The sequence below is a fragment of the Pteropus vampyrus genome, unplaced genomic scaffold (assembly GCF_000151845.1).
Source record: "Pteropus vampyrus isolate Shadow unplaced genomic scaffold, Pvam_2.0 Scaffold2, whole genome shotgun sequence".
In the NCBI taxonomy this organism is placed as follows: Eukaryota; Metazoa; Chordata; class Mammalia; order Chiroptera; family Pteropodidae; genus Pteropus; species Pteropus vampyrus.
The window spans coordinates 24,414,920-24,422,290 of record NW_011888783.1 but is presented as its reverse complement, the minus strand read 5'-3'; the positions used below and the strand labels follow the sequence as shown (position 1 = coordinate 24,422,290).

Here is a 7,371-nt window from a genome sequence, read left to right as displayed (position 1 = left end):
TTTTATTAAACAGAAACTTTATAATTCTTTTGAATTCTTTTGTACTTTTTTTTTTTGGCCACTGATAAAAGATAAATAGCAACAGGGAAAAATAATTATACCATTCATTTATCAATTTATTCCATTGTATAGTGCATCTCCTATTATGGGAACTATAGATTTTGTATCTGGCTCTGCTTAACACTAAGTTTTATAAGTAATATATTTTCTCATTTTAATTAAAGGGAGCGGTTATATTAGTTGTGTGGGCTGAGAGACCAAGAGGAGACAATAGAATACATTCACAGAAACATTTTTGCAATATAAAATTTTAAGATTCATTTTTAACCATCCTTGATAACAGTGCTTGTGTAGTTTATGAAGATTCATGTTTTGATATGACTAGATAATAATATTACAAATTAGACACTAGTAGGCAGAAACATTGTAAATTCCTATATATTTTTGATTGTACATATATTACACATACTATACATAGTATTTCCATATATCACATAGAAAATAAAATACTTTTACATTGTTCTTAAGAAAATAAGTATTACCACGATATCTGGACATGATCTCAGAAAATTTACAAATGTTCTCATTGTTTTCATCTTTAACTTTACAAATCATATTGCTATTTTAATTATATATTAGTCAAAAACTTTGGAATGTAGGTTATAACATTTTAGAGCAATTCAAATGAATGCTAAAAGGATAGCATTTCAGTTTTATTCTTCACTGAAGATTCATGCACATGTATACACACAGTTCATGCCCTTCAGGGTTATGGTAGATTAGTACACCATAGTGATGACTAATGATAAGTTCTTTCTTTGTTTTCTGTGCAGCCATTGAAAAATATCAGAAGACTTCAATATAGAGATAGTAATTCAAGTACATGTGTTTATCTTCTCCCTTTTCCAAAATCCTATTAAAATAAGAAAGATAGAATTAAAGATGACAAACTAGATTAGGTATCATCAAAGAACAGATTAAATAAAGTGCCAACTAATGGAAAATAGCTTGAATTTCATCCCTGGTATTATGGGGTGAATTGTATCCCCCCAAAATTTATATAATTGAAGTCCTAACCCGTAATACTTTAGAAAGTAACTGTATTTAGAGATAGGGTCTTTAAAGAGGTAATTTAAAATGAGATCATTAGACTGGACCCAATCCAATTTGACTGGTATCCATACCAGAAGAGGAAATGAGAAAACAGACAAATTGAGTTGAAAAACCATGTGATATAAGAGAGATGACCATCTACAGACCAAGGAGGGATCACAGAAGAAAGGAACCCTGCAGACACCGTGATCTTGGACTATTAGTCTTCAGAACTGTAAGAAAATAAATTTCTGCTGTTTAAGCCATCCTGTCTTGTGCTAATTTGTTATGGTAGCTCTGGCAAACTAATATACCTGGCAAAAGAAGGAATTACTTCAAAATTCAGCAGAAGTATTTTTTTAAAAAAGGTCTGGAAAACCTTCAAGCATGAAATAATGGCTGGAAAGATGCCTGTAACTTCACTTTAAAAAAAGGTAAAAAAAGGTAGCAGGAAGAGATGATGGAGACATCAAATTTAGTTGAGCCCCAAACAACTAGATGCAGCATTTGTCTCTAGGTTTTACATAATATAAATGCGGATGACTCCTAATTGAAAGGTAAAGAGAAGAGAGAATGAGGCTGCTAGCACCGTAATAGATAAATTTGGATTATCACGACAAAAACGAGTTAAAACTAATCAAAAAGATTCAGGACTCCATTAAATTTCTATAGCATTCTTTGTCTTATAACTGCAAATTTCAGCTCTGACCTGACACAGATAACTTTAAAATCCAACAAGCAGACGCTGGAGGAAACTTTGGGGAGCAACCCCAACAGAGAATACATTGAAAAGCTTTGAGAATTTCACAAGAACCTGTACCTTATGTGGCTTCTCTCAGAGTCTACTTGGTGCAGAGAACTTGCATACTTGAGTGAGACTTCAAAAATGTTGAGTATGATGGACTCCTACATCCAATGCAGTGCATTTTACTCATCTACAAGTCCAACTGTAGACTAAGCATCAAAGAAAAAGGAAAACCACAAGATCAAGAACCCCTAAGAAAGAGACGAGGATAAATTATCATAAATGCTCCCTCAATTAACGTATATTTGAAGTGCTGGTCAGTAGTAAATCCAAGAGAAAAAATATATATTTAAGGATATCTTAATTATTTTCTAAATTTTAATTCTTAGGTTCTTAGAATCTTATTCTTAGGTTTTAAATTCTTATTTATAAAGCTTACCTTGAACTTTATATTCAATTATAATCACTTAAAAGTTGTTTGACTAGAAAAAATATAGGTAAGAGTAATGTACTGGAATTGATATATAACAGCTCACAGAAGTAAATTCGGCATATATTTCCTAATTCCACATTTGGTGGCATTGATGGTATAGTTTAAAATTGGCCATGGCAGAAATATTTACACCATGAAAATCAGCAAATTCTAAAAGTCAGTAATTGTTTATTCCTTCAGAAAGTCAGCTGCGAAGTATTTATTAGTACATATAATTATAATAATTACATATTATATATAATCTTATGCAGTTTGCAAGTGTGAGATGAATAAGCCCATTCATCATAACAATTAAAATATAAGATATCTAGGATTTAATACAATATGAATTGTACAGACATATAGGAGGAAAGCCATAAAAAGTTACTAAAGAACATAAAGGAAGACATACCAAGTATTTGGTAGGAAGTCTAAATTTTATAAAAGGTGTAAAATCTTACCAAAAATCATTCTATGAATTTATTGTAATTTCAATAAAATATCTACAAGCTGGGAGATTGAATAATTTGATATTTATGTAGTTTAGTTGGAAAAAAGAAATTGCTCAAATATAGATAAAAAAAGTGTTTAGAGCAAAAAGATAATAGATTTTTCTAACTAGATATAGAAATATTTTATAAACTCATTTTATTAAAAGAATATGACAACACAGAAGAATAATTATATCCCTGAGACAGTGTAGAGTATAGAAGTAAGTAGATAAATATTTTATATATATACATGTATATATATATAAAATGGTCGCATTTCAAATCCATGAAAGAAAGATTGCATTGTTTTATAAATAGCGTTGGAAGAATTAACTACATCTAAGAATAAAACTTAGATCCTTATCTCACACCACTGTAACTATTATGTTGATAGCAGGACTCTAAGGTTATAATTATAAACAAACTTTGTCTTATCCCCTTTTTTTAAATTTAAATATGATATGAGGTAATCTGATATCTATTTGCCCTCATTGGTTACTCTTTGGGCTGAGACCTAAGCTGACCCCACTTTGCACACTTTTGTGTTGAGGAGTGTGGTGGAGGAGCTTCTGATCATAGGAAACACTCGGAAACCTCTGTTCTGAGAAATTCGGGAAATGCAAATCACCCGATCAATAGTAATCTGCCCTTCGTTCTAACATCAAAATAAGTTAGTAAGCTAGTAGTCCCTTATCCATCAGTGATCAGACACTTATCCACTGTGTTCTGAAACTTCAGAGGACATATTGAACTTGTTAAGTAGTCTCCTTAAAGTGAAGGGAGACCCACCTCATGCTATTTCTCCCCTTGAGGATGACACATTCACAGAACACTAGGAGCTTTATCTGAGGAACTTATCTTCTTTTAATCAGCAGTTCCTGGCCCTCATATATACTTGAAGAAGTTGAGTTTGAAGAGTCCTGCAACCGTCATGATGTAAAATTGTAATGGCTGCCTCATATTCCAGCCCCTTGAGATGCTTTGAATGAGGTATCAGTTGTATCTTGGTGTCTCAACGCAAACTTCAATTGTAGTATCATGTTATATATATTTATAAAAATAAATTCAAAATGGATTCAGTGTATATGAAGATATATTTATTATCTTAAATAAGAAGTTCTCTTCTTACCGACAAGGTTGAAATTAAGAAAAGGGCAACAACAGATTTGATTGTATGAAGGACTGCTCTGAAGGATAGAGAAAAACATTAAAAAGCAAACTACAAACTCAGAAAATACATACAACATATGTGACAAATAAGTGGTTAATATTTTTACTGCACAAAGATTAACACAATAGAAAATAACAAAAGGGGCAAGAATAGTCAAACCACTAAAGAAGAAATATGCATGGCCTTTAAATATATGAAAAGATATTAATCTCACTAAAAAAATGAATGCAAATTAAAGCAACAATGAGAATTTTGTCTATGAGCTTGGCAAATATAAAGATTGATAGTTCTTAGCGTTGTTAAGGGTTTGGGGCCCTCTCACACACAGCTGATGGAATTTGTATATTTTCCAACATTTTGGGTGGTAGTCAGGCACAATCTATCAATATAAATTGCATGCATTGCCTCTGCCCTAGTGCAATGACGCACCACCCAGAACTCCCTTTGTAGGACTCTTTCTTTAACTGCTGGGAATGCTGCTGGCAGATAGCCCTCAGCTATCAATGGCCTTTAGGAATCACTCTGGCTGAAGAGAGATACTTAGCTTCAGGACAGGCCAGCCTTCCTCCGTGGGCAGCCTATATCCAGTGACTAATCAATTCAGGGCCTCTTCACCCCACTCTAACTTGAGCCAACTCAAGTGGCCATTTCAGCTTAAAATTTCCTTGGAGAATCAACTGAGACTTTCCTTGAGATTAAGTGGCAATCAACTTCTCACTGATCCTGTTCCTTCCTTTCTATTGCACAAACATGGACCCCAGAACCACATCCTAGCATACCTCCTAAACGCAATCTTCATCTCAGAGTATGCTATTGGAATACTAAACCTGCAATATCTAGCAATTCTACATCTAAATTTTTATCATAAAAAAATAATCACACATGAAAGTGTAAGGGGCAGAATGTCCATTGCAGATTATCCTATAAAAAGGAGAGAGGGGTGGGGAAAAAAAACAGGAAGGAAGGAAGGAAGGAAGGAAGGGAGAGAAAAATATTCAGTAATAGCAGTGTGGTTAGATACATTATGGAATATAGAAATCATACCGTGAAGTTTAAAAGTCAGTGATAGAATGATATACACCTGATTAAAATATTAAATATCCCTATGTGATTTCTTTAGATTTATATTTACAGATGCATAAAATAGTTTGGAAGGATACCTCAAATTCTCAACCATGTTTACCTAGGTACCCACATACTACATTTCTGTGTTTGATTTTGTTGTTGTTTTTGTTTACATAAAAATGCTACTGAGATAGCCAATAAAAGCATGAACAGAACTGATTTAACCAGCATAAAAAAAGATCACTAAAATATAGGCTGGATGCTTAGGCTTGAGTTTCTGCTTAGATAAAAACACAATATGAAAAGGCTGTCTCTAACTTCCATGACCTATGAAGTATAGTCACTGGCATCTTTCTGCTGAAAATTCACAAAATATTTTTTATTTCCACAATTGAAAAGTATTTCATTAGCACAATTGTCAGCACTTCTATAAAACATAATAATTCCTCATTTTATATACTTATTATTTGCATATATGTGAAGGCAACAACAGAAGATGAAAAGGATGAAAGGCTGTGAATTTAAATATTTAGGTTCAAACCCTTGTTCTATATCAAATTCAATTTATAACCTTAAAAACTTTTCTGGCTCTTTCTTCTTCAAAGGTGAGAGGTGAAATGTGCGAATGCATTTCTTCTTCACAGTTGTGGAAACCAGATGCAGCAATACCTAGAAAGGTTATTTTATAAAAGGAGGAAAATGATATACTAACATAAAGGTAAAAAGTAAGCCATAAATTATCAATTGCTTTTGCAGTCTTAGAGATCTGTGTTATCTCACCTAAGTCTTCTAAATCCATCTATATTAGCATTCTCACACAGCTCCAATTCCCATATAACACCTGTGAGTCAGTTGGGTTGAGCCAATGGGAGAGGTAACTGCTGGGCTCCATGCATCAGAGAAATAATATCATTTCCAGGGTGTTTAATGCATAACTAGAACAGTATTCTAGTCTGAGCTCAGTAAGTAATTTCCTGATGTGGCCTTTAATAGTCACTTTCCATTTTGGGCCTTATTATGTGATTAACAATAATAAATGAACACATACATATAGCATACATGCATATATACATACATGTTCCAGAAAATAAAAACAGTAAAAACAATTTAATCTTTAAGTTTTCTTTTAGTTCCAAAAAAGTTTCACTATATGTTCTTGGATATATTGTTTATCTGCTTTTAGTCTTCAGTTTCTCTGAGCTTCAGCATCTCAATGAGCAAAATATGGGCAAATAGTGAAAGAGAATAATCCCTGGGATCACTCTTGATTCTGAAATTTTAAAAGTGTTTTAAGACAAAACTGTCAAGAGTACGTGTGTGTGTATCTGTGTGTCTATTTCACATTGTGAGCCCCAAAGTGATGAACCTCAACTGGGGATTCATTCATTCATATATTTAATAATCTGGGTATTTATTTTGTGTAAGGTACTGTGGTTAATATTAAAGTAAGATAAATGCCCTGCTTTCTTGGATTAATATTGAAATAAGTAAGAAACATATTGAATAGAAATAATGACAACATAAGGTAGAAACTAATAATTAATGAATAAGAAATGCAGGTAAGACATTTTGGAAATTTACGGTAGGGAGAAAATGCTCCCACCTGGTGGAGTCTTTGCAAATTTCATTAAGAACATTGTCTTTGAACCAAGTCTTAAGGATGGGGAACCAATCATTTCAAAATTCTTTGTATACATACAAGATTACAGAGAAATACTCAAGAGCAGAATCAGTTATACAACCAGAATTTCCTCTTTCTCCTGGCAAGTCATATACTAAATAACTTGGTATTTATTACAGATTTTAGAACTGTCTTGCCTTTTATTGAGATTTAAGTAAAAAAGTAATTTACTGGATTTTTCTCTTTAGGTTTACCTTTGAAAGAACACTAATCCACAGTCTAATTGATTACTATAGAAAATCTAAATATCAGTATTACTCTGAAGGTCACCCTGGGATCTCTGAATAGGTGCACTCATGCTGCTTATTGATAAGACTCTCAATCATAAAACTTTGGATATGAAACGCATCAAACATGTTAGCTTCTTTGTTTTATTGCCCTAATAGGCAAAAAACCCTATAGCCAATAAAGTAAATCTGCTTTTGTTTTTATTGCTTTGCCTTTGAAATTGTGGCCCTTGGTCTTAAAACCAGTGACAGAGTAGTTACAGAGGAGAAAAAGAAATGGTCATATTAGAGTGCAATGCTTACTTGCTAGAAGTAAACAAGCCAATTTTAGTAAAATAAAACTGACCTAACACTGTGCTAAGATCTCAGACTTAACAGCCACTCCAGTTCTCTCTGACATTTAAAAATTATAAGGCACTGCAAAAAG

General features: G+C 32.8%; 1 long non-coding RNA gene across 2 annotated transcripts in view; it reads right to left on the bottom strand.

Moving 5' to 3' along the window:
* Positions 1-525: 525 nt before the first annotated feature.
* The window catches only part of LOC111738686, a 44,486-nt gene continuing 37,640 nt past the window's right edge, over positions 526-7,371 (bottom strand). For both annotated transcript variants that reach the window (XR_002779923.1, XR_002779934.1), the window contains exons 3-4: positions 1,913-2,046; positions 526-913 (exon numbers count right to left, since the gene is read on the bottom strand). This is a non-coding gene — a long non-coding RNA (uncharacterized LOC111738686). The remainder of the gene's footprint in view (positions 914-1,912; positions 2,047-7,371) is intronic.